Raw genomic sequence first — 18,229 nt, 5'->3', positions numbered from 1 at the left:
TATATATATATATATATATATATATATATATATAATCCAAACTCACATACACTGACTTCATCTGGGCTGATCATTTTAGCCTATTATTCTGATGGAAATACATTTATCCTATCAAATAAAAATGAACCTTTCTCTCAGTATAGTGACAAATTAAGGAAAAGTTACTGTTATATAAGAAAAGCCTAAACTCTATTCTACCTTAAGCCTGGTGGATCCTGGTTTAAAACTCCAGGTAAATGGGAAGGAGATCAAAAATTAAATTACATAATGAAATGAAATAAAATTAAGTTAAAATGTACTTCACCCATCCAATCCTCAGAAAACCTAACAGGTGGTTTTTGTATTTGAAAACTGGACAGCAGACAGCAACTTAAAAATGCCTCCAGAAACAGTGATTTCAGAATTGCACAGCACATAGTAGGTATTCTATAAATAACAACTATTCTCAAATTTACCACATAGATTTTTGTGCTAAATTGCATTTCTCTATAATGCACCTAAATAAACTTCCTAAGTATTGACGATCACATTTTTTATGCAAAAACCAGAGCAGTCTCTGTACCCCAAATTTTAGGTGGCCCCTATTAAGTCAGCTGTTGGTTTTTTTAAACAAGTATAAGGGCACACACAATAAATGCAAAGGCCTTCCGAAATCACTAGATCTGCAGCAGTTTTGAATATACTATTTCTGTTCAGCCTCATCCTTTCTTTTTTCTGTGTGATCCCTAATTCCCCGTTACTCAACTTAATTTAGGGCTTAGTTTAGTTCTCTTTGACTCTTACCTTTCCCGGTATGCCCACTGTCTAACACTTCCTTTAACCTGCTCCTACTCTGATTTCCTTGGCCTGCTTTAACATGTTACCCAGCTCCACTGTTTTCACTGAACCAAATCAGGCAGCCACCCATTCCATCCACTGTAAAGCTGTTAGACAAATGCTCTCTTAGCATGTGTAATTGTACACTGAGGAGTTAAATTTTAAAAACAGACTTTACAATAGCAACCACTCTTACAACTTACAGTTCTTTCACCTTGTGCCCCTCTCTGACACCTTCTCCAAATCCACTATGCCTTTCTATGTCCCAGAACAGAGGCATGACAGCATGGTGAATAAGTGCTCAGGTTCTCTGGAGTTGGCTTTGAGTTTAAACCCCCAGTTGTTACCTGCTAGCTGTATCTCTTTGAGCAAGTTACTTAACCTTTCTGAGCTTTAGTTTATCTTGAAAAACAGCATAACAATAGTACCTGTCTCATAGGATTATGGAATTAACTGAGAAAATGCAGATATAAACAAGGTCTGATACACAGTAAGCTCTCAATAAAAGTTTGCTATTGAAATTGTTCACAGCTATCATTGCTTACTACAAGTACAGAAATGTATTTTATTTTCACTATGCTTCCCACCAATAGTTTTGTACCTTTTTTGGCACCAATGCCTTTAGAAAAGAGTCTACATTAATTCCTCAATAGATGTACTAGGTTTCAGTTAGCTAATAACCTAAAACTAGCTTCCTTTCAGATATCCCTTAGAATTTTCCTTTATTGAAGTTCTCATGCCATCTTTGACACCTTCTTGGTTGATCCAAAAATTTTCTTGCCATTTCTCCCTATGAACTAGACATTTGGTAGGCCAGAAGAGCTTGGTATTACCTAATATACTGAAGAGTTTGCTGTATATTCTGTCTATGAGGTAATTTATAAGATATTATGATCAGTAACTGGAACATCTGGAGCTGTAAGTGAGTATAGGGAGGAGGAGGATCTAGGCATTGTATAGCTGTCCCCAGATTGCTGTTTCCATTTGTGAATATGTAAAGTGTTGATGTTTTTATACCTCTTAGTACCATTCATACCAGCAAAATGTGAATCAGTTAAACAGAAACAGAGAATGAAATTTTAGATGAAAACTTTGAGGTTATCATTAAATAAATATCTGCAAGTAGGTACACATGAATTGTGTAGTTGTTTCTATAAATGACAACACACTACAAATGACCTTTGGGCAACACAAGTTTGAACTGCACATGTCCATTAATACACAGATTTGAATAAACATATTAGAAAAAATTTTGGAGATGTACAACTATTTGAAAAAAAGATTTTCTTTTCCCTAGCCTACTTTATTGTAAGGACACATATAAGCATGTGTTAATCAACTGTTTATTAGTAAGGCTTCTGCTCAACAGTAGGCTATTACTTAAGTTTGGGGGGACTCAAAAGTTATACATGGATTTTCAACTGCATGGGGGTTTGCACCTCTAGCCCCTGCATCCCCTGCATTGTTCAAGGGTTAACTATAGTTGCAATGTTTTTACTAACACAGAATCTTTCCATTATTCTTCATCAAGAGAGTCAACTTTCTTTGTCTACCTAATCATCTCTCCTGTGAAAATTTATCCCTGAGCGGGTATAATGTAGGATCAAAAATCAAACAAACTAGTTAAAAATCACCAAATTTATAAGATGTATATGGATATGGCTCCTGATTACACAAAGTACATTTATTTTTTGCTTAAGAGAGGCACAAAAACCAAGTTTACCTTTTTTCTTTGAAGTACATTTATCTATGTGTTTTATAGAATTAAAAAATGACTGAGTTGATTCATTGTTATTATCTGCCTTCTGCAGTTTAACAGTTTTATGCAGAATAAAATGGAAAGAATAATGTTTATAAATTTTACTACTAATGTATCTTCAAGAATGAAGAGCTGGTGAAAAATTTGTGTTAACTAATACATTTACTATAGTTGCCAACTATAAAAGATTATAAGAACTTAATACTATGTCTACACTTATACTACTATGCTCTGTTTGAAAGCAAAGCAAGTATCATTAAAATGAAATTTTTATCAAGCACTGAAAGTAAAAAGCAAAATCAGACACTTTGCATATATATATATATACTCTTTCCTGGTGCCCAACACATCACTTCCAGCCATATTACCTGAAACTAAAATAAAATTCAAGTATTGAAGAAAACATACTCATACTATTAGAGCTGAAAGAGACTCTGAAGATGCTAAAAAGAGATCTACACAGATTATGTGACATACTCAAGATCATACAACTAGTTGGTGGCATCACTAGACCTAAAACATTCTTTCCTAACTCTGTACCTGAGATTTTTGACAATGTACAATAAATGAGTTAACACTAATATATGAGGTATTGAAAAGTTAGATGTTGCCCCAAGTTAAAAAACCTTTGTATTTAATGACTACTTACTTGATTTTATATTCCTAGGAAAATAAGTTTAACATAAAATTGTAAAAACTGACTAAAAGTAATGAAAGCTGAGACAAAATTTATGCTTTTCCTTAAATAAAAACCATGGGAAAGGATATTTTTTAATATTTGAAGAAGCCAGAGATTTACTAGTTTTATGTATGGTAGGAGTGGTTTCTGATTGCTTTGCTTTATCAATGGTTAGACGTCCCTCCAGTTTCCTTTGCAATGGTGATCTCTGTCCTAAAAATGAGGGTACACATAAATGAATTTCTGGTGATTTTTGTAAAGCACTTAACTGTGAACAAATAAGTCTCTAGAAACTTACTAATGACAGTCAAAAAAGGGTAGCCAGAATTGCAAAACTAGAAATCCAAGCCTTTTTACTATTGTGTGAATTAGAAATAAAGAACATCTCTTAAAAAGTCAAAAGTAATTGAAAAAGAGATTAAAGCAGTATACCCAATTCTCTAAACAGGGTGTATATTTTTCCTGAAGTGCATATTCATGAGCTGACAGTAGAGACAGGCTGGCTGCTTTGTTTGACTATAGTTCTGTTTACCTCATACTGTCAAGAATGGATTTTGACACTCACAGTATTAATATTGCTATTTTTATTGATATAATTAGCACTGCTATAAATAATTCCTCAGCCTGCCATATCTAAGTATATCATTATAATCAGCAATATTAGGGCTTCTTTTTCTTATATGATAAGATGGAAATAGACTGCTGGCCCACAGAACCACAGTGACCTCATGATGTAGAAATTACCAGAAAAAAAACATTGCCCTGTCAATAGAGACTGTTTTGTGTATGACTTCACTAAACAAACTAGTTTATATTTGTTTGAAACTAAAGTTTCTCACCAATCTGCTGTTTCAATTTCACATCACACCATATTGTACCTAAAACAGGCAATCTGGATTCCTGTTGCTACTCTCCCCCCCTCAAACCCCAAACAGCTCAGGAATGGGTTTCAAATACAAAGCTTGAATATAAAAGCAAAAGAATTAAAACACCCCAAATTCAGAATGGGTGGGTGAAAGTAAGGGTGGCTGAGTCATCTGTATAACTGCTATTGGGTGGTCCATTAGAGTTTTTTATCATTACATGAAAGTAAAAGTCAAAACATTTTTTTATCTTGCCTTTAGATCACATCAGCTGTGACAATAACCTTATCTAGACCTTGAATAGTTTGTTCATGAAACAAAGTGGGGTGACTGACCCAGTACACATTCAACACAGAGTATGAAGGCCAAAACAAAATGACAATAAATTCAAAACAAGTTTGTGGAAATTTTAGACTAGTATATTAAACCTTTCTTTGTCTCTATCACTTGACAGATGGTTAGCCTTCACACAGCCTAGTGTCTCTGGCAAAGAAACGACTGTGTCTAGCCAATAACACCCCAAATTTTGACTTAAAATGCACTGTACACATACTTACACTTACCTTAAATATGAATATTAATAGAATTAGTCATGCTTATTTTATTACTAAAAAAATCTGACAGATGTCAAGATTTTATCTATTGTCCTATGAATACCTTTTGAAATTCCCAACTGTCTTATGCAAATCCAGGATTCTAAGAACTCTTCACTTTAGATTTCATTCATTTCATGAGCTGCTTGGTAATCATGCTTTAAGAAAAATCTTCCAATAACTTCTAATCCAAAATTTATTACAAAATTTGCAAAAATTTAATTAGCTTGTGTTTCTCTGTTGCTTGGAGCAGGGTTTTGGTAAGTAACAAACTGAGTTAAACAAAATCACCTGGGAACTTTGAATGCCTTCCATGTCACAGACCACAAGGCAGAACTGGATTTATTTATCCAGTACTGAAATATGTCTTTACTCAAAAACTGCTCATATATAAATACATACTCACACGCACATCAACACACACTGATGAACCATCCTTACCAGAATTAGGAAAAGTTCTTAGTTTTTAACATTCTGTCGGCCATTTTTCCACTCTGCTCTTTAGAACAGATTTCAACTAAAAGAATGTATTTCATTCGTTACAGTCTCTGCTTTTCCTAAATCTTCCCTTATAGCTTTCAAATGCTGCCAGGTCTATATACAAATAGCCAGAAGCCACCTCTGTGTTCCCTAAAGTCCATTAATATGTACCGTTTCTGGAAGAGGTGATTAAGCTACAAATTAACATAAATAGAGATCTAATATAGGTAAGGAAATTCAAGTTCTTCACAGCAGCGGATGAGAGGCCTGGCAATGAAAGGAGGATTTTGTATAAAGTTATCCTACTTCGGAACTTTATTTGGCTGACAAAATAACTCACTGTGACACAGAAAAATAACGAAAATCAGAGCTTGTTATTTGAGAACTATGAACCAGGTTTTGGAAAGGTAAGACACCCACTGCAACAAACTCAGCACTAAAATCATATACTCCCTGAGCCAGGTACCTAGTTTCCTGCTGTTAGAAACCTAGGATTTTTACACCTACAGACGAAGTGATTAGATTTAAAGTAATGCTAAAATCTTCCGTAATGTTCCTTTGCATTACAAATGGTCTATTAAGGCAGAGAAGTGCCAATCAAAAGCTTTTGTAGTTTGAAAGGTTTAAATAACAAAGCATTTTTCGCAGGCCTCTCTCTTTTTCTCTCTTTAATGTTACCTATAAATTAATTACAACAAATTTCTATCTTCTCTTGATAAAACCATACCTGAAAAAGATTTAACAGTTGATTCTTCAGATGTTCCTAAAACAAATTCTAACTAAAAAAAAAAAATAAGATGTTCTAGCTGTTTTACCACAACTTGCTAACAAGACAAAGGGTCCATAGGAATTTTTCAGTAAATTCCAAGACACAGATTTTTTTTAACATTAGTAACATTTTATTTATTTCAAAGGCATGCTTAAAATTATGAAAAAAAATAAAGCCCCTATCTGTTAAAAAGACCTACTGAAATGTATGGAGAACGTTTCATACAATACTAAGGGGTACAGATAAAAATGAAAATAAGCTCTTTCTTTCTTATCACTGGCAATTAGTAAACACCTCCCTACCCCTCAAATTTCTGTAGGATCTTTCAAATCGCAATCCCTAAAATGAGAAAACAAGAGGGTTTTAAAGTTTCATCCAAAAATCTCTTTTACAAATCTGAAGTTCACAAAATGTATGTGACATTAGAACGTAAACTCCACAAGGGCAGGCAATTTTTTCTTTTGTTCACTGTTACATCCCAAGTTGTCTAGAACAGTGTCTAGAACGATCTGATGAATTTAAACATCCATTTCAGAAGAACATGATTATTTCAGAGAATAAAGTGGAGACTATCAAGGTCTATTTCTGTATTCAAAATGCTTTTAAAAAATCTCTCCTTACCACTAACTCTAAAATATTCAGAATAATTTGTAATTCATTTATAAATTTTAGACACTTTATAGGAACTCAGTTTCATCTTCTAATGCTTCTAAAATTACCTAATTATTAAGTCTAGCCTTTTTTCTAGGAAGTCCAATTTGGTTAGAAAGTCTTCAGAAAACTTTCACTACTGAGATGAATATAATTCATTTAAAAAGGCTTTTTTCTTAGATTTTGTTGCTATACCAATTAGTCAAATTTGTATTTACAGCAAGAGTAGCTGGATATTTGGGGGTCTCAAAAACTTCCTGATCGAACTACATAGTTAACTGGAATCACATTGACCAGTATTAAATACTACTCTCCCACCCACCCGCATACCACCAAATTATAACCCTCACATATGTTTTCTTTCCTCTAGCATTCCATATAAACTCAAACTGTCTTTCATTAGCTAGTCAGTGTACACATGAACTATATTTGTATTTTCTTGGCTTAGTAGTAATCATAAAATACTGGCATCTTAACTAGACAGATAAGCAGAAAGAGTCCTTCCTAAAATGGTAAAACTTAACCAATTTTAGTCTTAAACTTCTTTAGTCTGTTAAAATCAGGACCTCACCATGAAAGGGTGTATTGCTTTGAAGGCTGGTAGCCAGTTAATTTGTCACCTGATCTTCATATGCAAAAGGCCTGTATTCCACTGGTCTGTGAGATCTGAAATCACAAAACCAAAAACACCCAACTGCTGGACTCACTGAACAGCTAATATATTTCTACAGGACTCACTTATATTCTTCTCACATGTTTGAGCACCATGTATTCTCAAACCTAAAGCGCTCCAAAATTGAGTTCAATGGAAATTAAAACCCAATCTTGGGAATTAAACCTCCAGCACTCAACAATGAGTAACATCAGCAATTCTTCAAGGACAATTCCAAAAGCCCCCTGAGACTATTCCCAAGAAGGCACAGTGGGACCACAAATTTTACCATGCGCTATGTATCAACTCTGACATATTCTAAGAACGATAAAGAGCAAAGGCATGAAAAATCAGTGTAAATTATTATAGTTGTTCCTTTTCCTAGAAATACAGAAATACCTAACTGTAAAATAATAATGCAGAAAGTAGCCAAATATGGACTGGACAAACTTATACGTGGGGCTGAAGTGGGGTGCAGAGGGTGCGGGGGGGAAAAGTGCATTTGAACTATTCCCAAGTCATAGGAAAGGGTAATTGGAATTAGGAGCAACAGGTAGGAAAGAAAACAACTTATGAAATTTGTTAATGGCAATTGCTTATCATTTAATGTTTACACTTACAGAATTTACAAAATGCTCACACTTTGTTTTAAACTTTCAATAGCAACAAGTTATGATAGTAACTTTAGAATAGAGTTCCCTTAAAAATATTTAAGTAGTTAACTCTACTAAGGTAACTTACACGTAACCACGCAGTTAGAAAACTCGACTTCAGCAACTTTTAATGCTGTGAAGCAGACGAGAACATTTTCATGTGTCAAGACAGTAAACATATTCAACTTAGCTTGGGGAAGGGCTGATTCTGAGGACAGTTGTTAACCCACAGGCTTCCAAATTGCTTCCTGCTTCGTTCAGATTTTTATTGGCCAAAACTGTCATCCTCTACTGACCCCATTCAACTGGGTTCAGTGTTAAGAGATCAGCGGATTGCCGCGCTAGGTAGTTTAGCTGTACGCCATATTGTGTTTTTCGCTAATGTTTATAGTTTATGTGTGTGCCTAGCATATGCTTGTGCCAGTGTGTTTATCAATAGAACTTTTAGAAAATCACTGCCTCCTGCCTCTTCAGCATCCTTAAAAAGTGTAACAGCTTCAGGAGGGTTGGGGGGAGAACCACAAAGCCAGACAGCGATTCATTATAACAATGTGTGAGTGCACTTCTTGTAAACTTTTAAAACGCTTCCAACCGTTTCATCTCAGCTACCAAAAAGCGTAAACATTTTTTAATGTTTTCAAAGGGACCCAAAGGAGGAAACAAGCAAAGGTGTGTATCTTCCCTTCCCAAGCCCCGTCCTAGAGTTGTAGCAGCGAAGCAGGCGGGGCTAGTAGCTCCAGGGTCTGGAGGGGCGTCCAGCAGCTCTGGGGCCAGGACACCTCCCGCCCCCCAGCTCTCTGTAGACGCTCCAGAGACCGCGAGAGCCACGGCAAGCGGGGGAGGACGGAAAGGAGGGGGCGGAAGACAAGCGGGCGCCTCTAGCAGCTCTTGAGGCCGGCTAGTCCCCCTCAGCTCCTCTTCTCGGAAGCGGCAGTTCCAGGCGCAGGGAGTCGAGAGAAGACGGGAGAAGAAACGTTTCCAGCTGCGGGACGCCCCGCCCGCTCTGGGGAGCTGGGACCCTCCCGCACTCCCTCCCTCCCCGCAGGGCCGGGCGAGGCAGCAACGGCGCGCGCGGGAAGGAGCGACCGGGGAGGGGGCGGCGGCGGGGCGGGGCAGGGCGCGGGGGCGCGCGCGCTCGGCCGACCGGCGACTCGCGGCTCGCCTCTACGCGCTCCCCCAGCCCCTCCCCGCTCCCGTCCTTTCCCGTCCCGCCGCCCCCAACTCCAAGAGCCTTGCAGACGCCTCGTTCCCCTCGGCACGCACACACCCTTCCCGCCTGCCCGCCCCACAACAAATTAGAGTTTTGGCGTTACCTCCTTGCGCTCTTTAATCTTCTTTCCTCAACTCCTAAACTTCCCCCCGCCCCTACTTCTTCGGCAGAAGGCCCACATTGGGCGCCTCACACCGCGAACCCTCTTCTCTTCCCCCACTATTGAGTTGCTCTCATGCCACTCTTGACTTCGGTGAGCCAATAAGGATGGGACGCCCCTCGTGAGGTTGCCGCCCATAAACAAAATGCGCTCTTCCTCCTCCTCCCCCCCGTCCCGCCTCCATCTACCTCTTCCCTCATCTTTACCACCTTCCATTGGGCCAGAAGAGGCCCAATCCGCTATCTCAAGCACCCATTGGGGCTTGGGAACTTCGCTCAGAGAATTGCTAACAGGCAATTGGCCAACAGTCTTCCCACTCCCCCTACCTCTGCCGCACCTTCGCCCACTCTAGAGAGGTCAGTCGTATCTCGTTGTTCAGTGATCCGAGAGGTGGAAGGCTATTGGTTGAGAAAACCCAACAGACCGGACTGGAGTGAACCGTGATTGGCCAACACAGACACGATCAAGGTTGGTTGTCTACTCCTCCGCTCCGCCTTCTTTTTTCCCTCCGCGCCTCCGCCCCCTCCCGACTGCTTTTACTTTCTACGCATTTCTATTTCCTCCTTTATTTATTTATTTGTGATAAACTTAAATGACCCGGCGACGGAGGCGGGACTCGAGGCGAGGCCGAGGATGACGAGAGACGGCTTGGAGCCAATTGCCGAGAGGGCTGCAGGGTGAGGGGCAGCGGCGGTGGCCAGTGAGAGGCAGGTGCCTGGAGCGCACTAGGCCCATGGAGCCGGGATGCCCCGAAGGAGGCGGCGGTTACCCGCTGTCTGGCGCGGCGGACTCGCGGGGGAGGTGCTGGAGGGGAGCAGGGGGTGTCGCCGTCGCAGACGGCTGAGGCAGCAGGATGGAAGTCGGATCCAGGGCGGCGGGAAGAAGGGCGGGGGAGAGGGTCTGGCGAGGCGGCGGCACGCAAGGCCACGCTGGGTCAGGCGCGATTCCTGCGGGGTGGGCGCAGGCTGCCAAGCAGAAGGTCACCGGAGGCCGCTGAAGCAATGCCAGAACTCAAAGGGAAAATTATTTTTTTCAGGAGGTTTAGAAAAATACTGTGTAAAACGCCTCGAGTAAGCTGCCCTTAATAAAAATAAGAATATTATCCTAACGGGAGTAGCAGATTATGTTTATTGCTAAACGCCTGAAGTACCAACGACCCAACAGGAGCCCACAAAATTCAATATCCTAGCTAGAAGGAACAAATAAAGCAACACGGAAAATTAAATGCGGTTCAGATGCTCCAATAAAACCTTCAGCTTCATCCATTTGTCACCCAGTGTAGCGCTCCCCAGAGCCAAATTCTTACCGAGTGTTGATCCAGTACTCAGGCATTGGGGGGGAAAAAATGAAGCTAAAGGCCAGCAAGAAGCTCAGGGAAGATTCCTAAGGATTTCTAAAAAGGGCTAAGATAGAAAAAAAAAAAAAATACCTCTTTCATTATACAAAGAAAAAAAAATTCTGCCAAAATGTTGCACTTTTCAGGGAACTCAGTAATATTTTAGTACAAAATAATGAACTTCATCAGAAATAACCATGCGTAGAAAGAATATACTGTATTTGCAATGTGTAAACAATATTTTTTATAGGACATGCTTTTGATGTAGTTTCCAGTACATTGGCCTTAAATCCTCTGACCTTTATCTTAGGATTCCTTGGGACCTAACAGCACTCATTAAAGAAAAAATTATTCCTGTTGCTTGTTAAAAATGGTTAGGTAGACTTTATTTACGACCATCTAGATCAGTATATATAGGATCATTATTGTAGAATTTCTGCAGTGGAGGAAAGATACGAGGCTGAACTCCAAATACACCATGGGCAAGTGAGAGTTTTAGCCAAGGAGCAAGGTGTGGGTCAGTGGGTAGAAAATATTAAGAGGAAATGTTAGAGGTAAGGGGGAATTTTGGCTAAAAAAACCCTAACAGGAGTGAATTCAAGCCTGGGTGATCAGATATCTGGGGGATGGTGAAGGTTAAGAAACCTGTATGGAGGGTGATTAGGTTGGGGGGTTGAGGGAGTTTTGCTAAACTGACTTAATGGGGATCCTGCTAAAACTGAATTTTGGAGGGAAGCACATGGATGCCTGACTTTGATAGGGGTCTTTGGCAGAAACGAAGCAAAATAAATTGACCCTGGTGAAAAAATTGTGTAAGGCCTTGACACATAAACACCTTTAGACCTACCTTTTGAGAACTATATTAGGGTCTTAGAATCCACACGATCATTCCCTCAGGTCATATTTGAAGTTCAGTAAAGTGTGCAAATTGCTGTTAAATCTGAAAGCCAAAGCATTTTAGATTTATGTATCTTAGCTGAAAAGTGTTGTAGGGACTGTAATAAGTATACCATACCAAACAGCTTCATGTTAGAAAAATTAGTAAAATTTAACACAGATGTTTAAATAGTTAATCCCATAACTTTTCCAAGGTACATGGCCACTCCCTCTAAGTACTACTTAAAACATCCTTTCCAACAAGTTTTTAAAGCTATTATTCAACGTATTAGCATGAGAGTTGTTAGGATTATAATGTTAAGGCTTAAAGGAAAGTAGTATAAAATATTCTAATTCAAATATTAGTGATCAAGTGAGGCCTTGGATATTATTGCCCCTATATAAAATGGTGTGTATATCCAATTCTCCTGATATTAGAATCTGGAGTTAGAATTATTATATCTATAAGGAATACCTCAATCTTTATATTTACCTTACGCACACACACAGACCTTGTCCACCAACCCCCTCTCCTCCCCACCCCTACCCCCACAGATATACAAACATCCCAAAAGATGTACCAAGAATTCCATAATTATGTCAAGGGGAAAAGAGATGATCTTTTTCTTGGTTTAGCAATTAGCAGAATTGAGAAAAAGAATAAGTAAAAATACTGTGGCAACAAAGCATCCAAGGGTGATGAAAAAGGCATGATTGATAGAAAATGGAAATAAAATAACAATTTCAGAGAAGGATTTTCTATCAGTACCCTAACCTATTGCCTTCACAGATCCTCATTTACAATCCCTACAGCTTCAGAAGTGCATCAAAAGAGGACTGTTGAGAATTAGGCATGGGGTTGATTAATGATTGTGCATTGAGTCCCCTATACAGAATTTTATTGTTGTTAACAACCATTTGATCAATAAATATGAGAGATGCCCTCTCAAAAAAATAAATAAATAAAAATAAAAAATAAAATAAAATAGCTAAGTTAAAAAAAAAAAAAAAAAAGGCCAAACTAGCAGTAAATTAATGCCTCCCATGTTACAAATGAGGACACTTATACTTTGAATGCTTGATCCATGATACAAGTGACAGTTTATTTTCAAACTTGTCTGCCTCTTTTCACTATGCAATTTATTAATTCAACAAATATTAAGTGCATATTCTCCATACTAGATATATTTATGAGCATTTAAAATTGCCAAGAACTTAGACAGTACGGACACACAAAACTTGTCATTTTTCTCCAAATAGTTCACTGTGTATTGGGAGAGAAGTAGAGGAATTAATTACTGTGCTGGATACGTGTGTGATAAATAGAGCCTGGGAGTACAGAAGAGAGAATACCTAACTCCTAAGAATTTGGGAATATTTGTAAGAAATTGAACTCACTATACTGAATCCAAAAGATTATCAAATCAGATCATGTTCTCAAGGGGCTTAGATTCTAATAAGGACACTAATTAAACATATGGAAGAAGAAAACTATTACTAGTCAAAATGGGAAAAGTCTTAATGTAATAAATTAAGTTATGTGGGAGATCAGAAGAGATACTATGCATCTTGAGGGGTGAAGGGTAGGAAATCAGATATTAAAATTCAAGTAGTGACTTTTGAAGCGGTCTTTAAAAGGTGTTAGAGAATTTACCACCCCTCTTCACACACAACCATATATGAAATACACATTTGATAATTTTTGCTGTTTACTCAGGTACTACTTTTCTATACATGTACTCACCATTAACCTGAGCAGATAATAGCCAATAAAAAATATTAAATGAAAAATAAGACTTTCATGAAAAAATAAAAAGTTAAACATCAAAATATGTTAGGACAACATGCCAATAATTAAAAGTTAGACAATTACATCCAAAGCAACTAAAGGGAGATTTCTATAAATCCATGTGTAACCCATAAATGATACAAGTTATTCTGGCACTGAAGACTTAGAAAAAATTTGCCTTGAACCCCCAAACCCACAATATGGTAGAAGTCTGAAGCCCTTTATAATATTTCACTGTACTTGCAGGGGCTTCTGTTTTCCTCATTTCCTGTACCCAGACACTCATTTCCATGCATATTTTCTGTTTTACACCATGCCATTGATTTAAGTGGAAATTCACAACAGAGCCATAAGTTTCCACCAAAACCCCACTCACGTAATGAAAGTATAATGGACTTGTTTTGAGAATGTGTTATTAGGGAAAGAATAGGGGAAGGGGAAAAGAAGATGAAATATTCTACATGATGTGAGGTTGGTCCAGGATAAGCAAACTAAACAAGGGAACAGAAGAGAACCCAGAAACGGACTGAGGCTTAAATGACAACTTGATGTTATACATCATCAGCACAGATTACTGGGGAAAAGAGACTCATCAATACATGGTGCTAGGGAAATGGGGAATCAAAAAAATTGAATCTCTAGTTTACATAGTATATAAAAATCAATCTCAGGTCCTATAGGGACATTATGTGTTTGGCCTGCAAAAAGGATGTGGGAGCTATAATTGGTAGTTCTTTCTGAATCACATGACTGGATTTGAGGAGGAACAGTTCCCAAAAGGATCCCAGGATCAACAAAAGGCTCAGGAACCTATTTGAGTCCCTAGACCCAGATGTGCCTGGGACTAACAACATACCTTACATTCCTAGTACCACAAGCCAATGATTTCCTGTTAATTGGTTAAGGTGATTTGAATTGGGTTTTTGTCACTTGCAATTTGATATTTGTAAGTCTTAGCTAGTGTCCATTGGCAGTTTTACGTTTTTATCTGCATAGATCACACGTTTCATCATTACCATTAAAACTGTTAAATAGTTTTTTTCCCCACAATTATAAAAAGGGATGTTTTTTCCATTACATTTTCTAACTTTAATTACTTGTGTATAGGAAAACTATTTGGGTTACATAATGACTTTGCAGCCAGACATCCTGGCAAACTCCTATTACTTAATATTTAACAGTTGATTGTCTTAATTTAATGTAGAAAACCATGTTATCTAATTAGTGATAGTTTTTTTTTTCCTTCTCTTCAATGTTTGTAACATACTGTTTCTTTTTCTTATTTTATTTTTTTGACCAGACTGACAGCAAAAAGTTGAATAGTAGTTATGGTAGTGGCATCTTTGTCTTACTGCTGAATATTTGATGTTGCACCTTCCAATACGTTTCTTGATGCAAGTTAAAGAAATTACTATGTATTTATAGCCTCCAAAGCATTTTATTTTAAAAATCATGAATGACTATTGGATTTTGTCAAATACTTTTTCTAAATATACAAAATAATCACATTTATTTTTCCTTTATTCTGTTAATGTATTGAATTGTAATGATTGATTTACTGATTTAAAGCCATTCTACTATTCCTAAGTAATTTTAAAATTTTTATTACTATTTAATAAATAATGTAATTTAATGATATTTTCATTTTGGAATTGGCAAATCTCAGAGATTGATATTCATAAGTGGAATGAACCTTGTTTGATCTTCATCCAGTTTTGTGTTTTTTATTAGGCTAGTCTCCTAGAATTAGTTGGGAAAATTTTGTCTTTTACCCTGCCTATAATTTTTTTTCCCTTTTGTTTGAAAAATAAAGCTTTATCTATCTTCTCAATTCCATAGTTTTTGGTCACTATACCTTTCTGCCTCTTACCAAGTCATTTGGTAATGTAAATTTCCATAGAAAAATATTCATTTCTTCTGGATTTTCAAGTTTTTTTCTTAATATTACATAATTTTGTTTTTTACTTTTTAATCACTTCTCTTTTTAAAGTGACAGCAGTGTCTACCACAGCACCATATTTATTTATTTGTAAGCAGATTAATTTATTCACATATTTACTTGTTTATATAATTGTTTGCAACATATCTATTTAGTTTTTTAAAAATTTTTAGGTACATACATCCGAATTATCTTCTTTCCTACATACACATCTGGAATCATCCAGATCACACAAATGTCAAAAGTTCCATTTGTTTCCCCCTTACAGTAATCAGAGTGACTCCATCTATGTCAAGCCTTATTCTCAGTACGTGAATAGACTCAACAGAGTCTGGCAAAGAGTGGTTGGCAAATTCAGCTTACTCGGGAGAAGCACTTCTCTCTCTGGTATTTCAGTTCATCAATTCCTCTTTTTGTATCCACAAATCTCCGGTGTTTTGAAATATATAATTCTTGTCATTTATCTGTTTGTTTGTTTTGCTAGTTCAAGTGGGAGTTATGACCTGTTGCTATCTTCTGTATCCTGTCTGGAGGAATAAATTTCACATATTGAAGTTTTCATTTCAGATATAGTATTTTTCAATTGTAGAATTTCTGTTTCATTCCTTTTATGGAGTCATGTCTACGCTAAAATTTTCCATCTTTCCTCTTGTTCTAAACATATTAAACATACTTTTTTATATAACATACTTAGTTTAAATGAAACTCCCACACTTTTGGGCCTCTTTTTATTGTTGTTTTTCTCTTGTTTTGAGTATTTCATTTCTGTTTTTTTAGCATGACTCATAATTTTTTACTGAATACTGGTTAAAATGCTGATGAACAATTATGGAGATTAAGTTTCCTTCTGGAAGGCAGTTAGAGTGCAGGCTAATCACATTGATCCCGCTGAAGTTTTTGGTGTTAGTATCTATTTCCGTAGGCATAGCCTTTCTAGGCTCTCAAATAAAAGTCTGGGTGTTTACTGGTTCTCTTCCATTTCAGCATTCTGAACTCCATTCTCTGTCCCAAGCAAGAGATTTCTGCTCAGTTCTAACCTCATAGCTGCCATTTTCTAGTGAATTTCTTCTAATGGATTTTTAAGCTGCATACACAGCTTAAAAATTCACAAACTCCTGAAAAGGAAATCAAATGCAGAGTTTTGGATTGATTTCTCTGTCATTCTTTCCTTTCCAAAATTTTGCCTGTCAAGTTTCAGCTGCTTTGTCAGAGTCAAACCCTATCATCTCTTGCCTTACCAGTAAACCTGGAGCTTTCTACTCAGACTCTATTCTCTCACTCTGTGAATTAGTAAATATGTCATAGAAGAAGCTAAATTGACTTTAGAGCTCACCTTGTTCCTCCCTTCTCTCAGGAATCATAGCCCCTCAAAGCCTGTCTGCATCCATTGTCTTCAAATATGTATTTGTATATTATTCAGCTTTTGTAGTCGTTGCTGTCATAGAATTAGTCTAATATTAGCTACTCCATTGTAATTTGAACTCCTCTGTGAATGAATATATATCACTTCACCAAGTTGAACATACAAAGCCAGGTCACATGTCTTTTAATATTTAAATTATATATTCCTAACCATCATCTAATAAAGCAAGGATGTCTTTCATCCCAACTTGGATGCCTAATAATAAATCTGAGGTTCTCAGGAGATACCTACTATATCCAAGGGGTCATTCCTACCCACTGTATCATGACCACACTGCCTGACATGCTATTGATGCTGTTGCTTCCATGCAGTGTTGCTTTGAAAACTGATGGGTCTCTCTCTCAAGTACATATGCTCTATATAGGGCCTGATGCATATGGCACTACTGCTGGTCCCACCCTGGGTTCTTAGGAGTCAGGCCTGGTGTGGGAACTTCTTTCCCTGTGTTAGTATCATTTATGGACCCCTTCAAATCTTATAATGATTTTGCTACAGACATCTTTCAGAAAAAGAAAAAAAGAAGAGAGAGTTTACTCTTGGCATCAATGCAGTGGATTTCTAATAGAGGTGATGGAATCAGAGGGACGTCTTGCTGCAGCCACATGCTGGCCAAAGCCCTTTCCTGCACACTTTGTGTCCTAATCCTCAAATGAGGATAGAATTATTTCCCTCATTGTCCTAAGGTCAGCTGCATGAATGTCACTGGATAAATCACATTTCTTCTAGGGAAAATTTTATGATGATACCAAGAGCAATCATTTAAATGTGATTTACCCAGCATGGTTATCCCTCTATGAGGCTGTGTTATTTAGCGAATGTCTGAATGTTGACATGAGGACTATTGTTTAGTGTTAATAAATGTCCTTAAATCTGGTTTACTTTGGAAAGCTACTGCAGAAGATGTATAGTTTCCTATTGTTGTTGTAAGAATATCACAAAACTAGTGGCTTAAAACAACACAAATTTATTATCTTACAATTCTGGACATCAGAAGTCCAAAATTAATCTCAATGGGCTGAAATCAGCAGGGTTTGCTCCTTCTGGAGGTTCTAGGGGAGAATCCATTTCCTTGTCTTTTCTAATTTCTGGAGGCCACCTGCACTCCTTGGCGCATAGCACCATCCTCCATCTTCAAAGCCAGCAGCATAGCACTCCCCACTCTCCCTCTCTCTCTACTTCTAACATCTTTTTTATTCTATTCTTGACCCTCCTGTCTCCCTCTTAGGAGGATCCTTGTAATTATATAATCCAGGGGCTACTTGAATAATCCAGGATAATTTACACCCTTTTTCTGTGTAACAGATTCACAAGTTCTGAAGATTAGAATATGAACATCTCTGGGGACAGAGGGACAATTATTCATCCTACCACAGAAGGCCTCTTGCCACTCTCATTGTACTCTCAAAAATGTCCAAGGAATGTAGAGCTCTCATATTTGAAATTGAACTTAATATTCTAGGCATAATTCCCTAGGTCTTATCCACAATCCTTGAGTAAATCTTTCTTATATAGCAATTCTATAACCTAAGAACTGACTGCTGAATTTCGATAACTCAAGGATTTCTGGACTTTTTCCTAAAG

The 18,229-nt window shown here is 37.5% G+C and overlaps 1 protein-coding gene across 8 annotated transcripts in view; it reads right to left on the bottom strand.

Moving 5' to 3' along the window:
* The window catches only part of ZBTB20 (zinc finger and BTB domain containing 20), an 832,086-nt gene extending 822,733 nt beyond the window's left edge, over positions 1–9,353 (bottom strand). For 4 of the 8 annotated variants that reach the window (XM_073231629.1, XM_073231633.1, XM_073231613.1 and 1 more), the window contains exon 1: positions 9,229–9,351. The gene's annotated coding sequence lies outside the window, so the exon portion shown is untranslated. The other 4 variants (XM_073231612.1, XM_073231628.1, XM_073231618.1 and 1 more) reach the window with 2 other exon arrangements.
* Between the last annotated feature and the right edge of the window lie 8,876 nt (positions 9,354–18,229).

The sequence above is a fragment of the Manis javanica genome, chromosome 3, assembly GCF_040802235.1.
Source record: "Manis javanica isolate MJ-LG chromosome 3, MJ_LKY, whole genome shotgun sequence".
Lineage (NCBI taxonomy): Eukaryota > Metazoa > Chordata > Mammalia > Pholidota > Manidae > Manis > Manis javanica.
The sequence above is the reverse complement of the archived record's forward strand: the minus strand, read 5'-3'. Positions and strand labels throughout refer to the sequence as shown.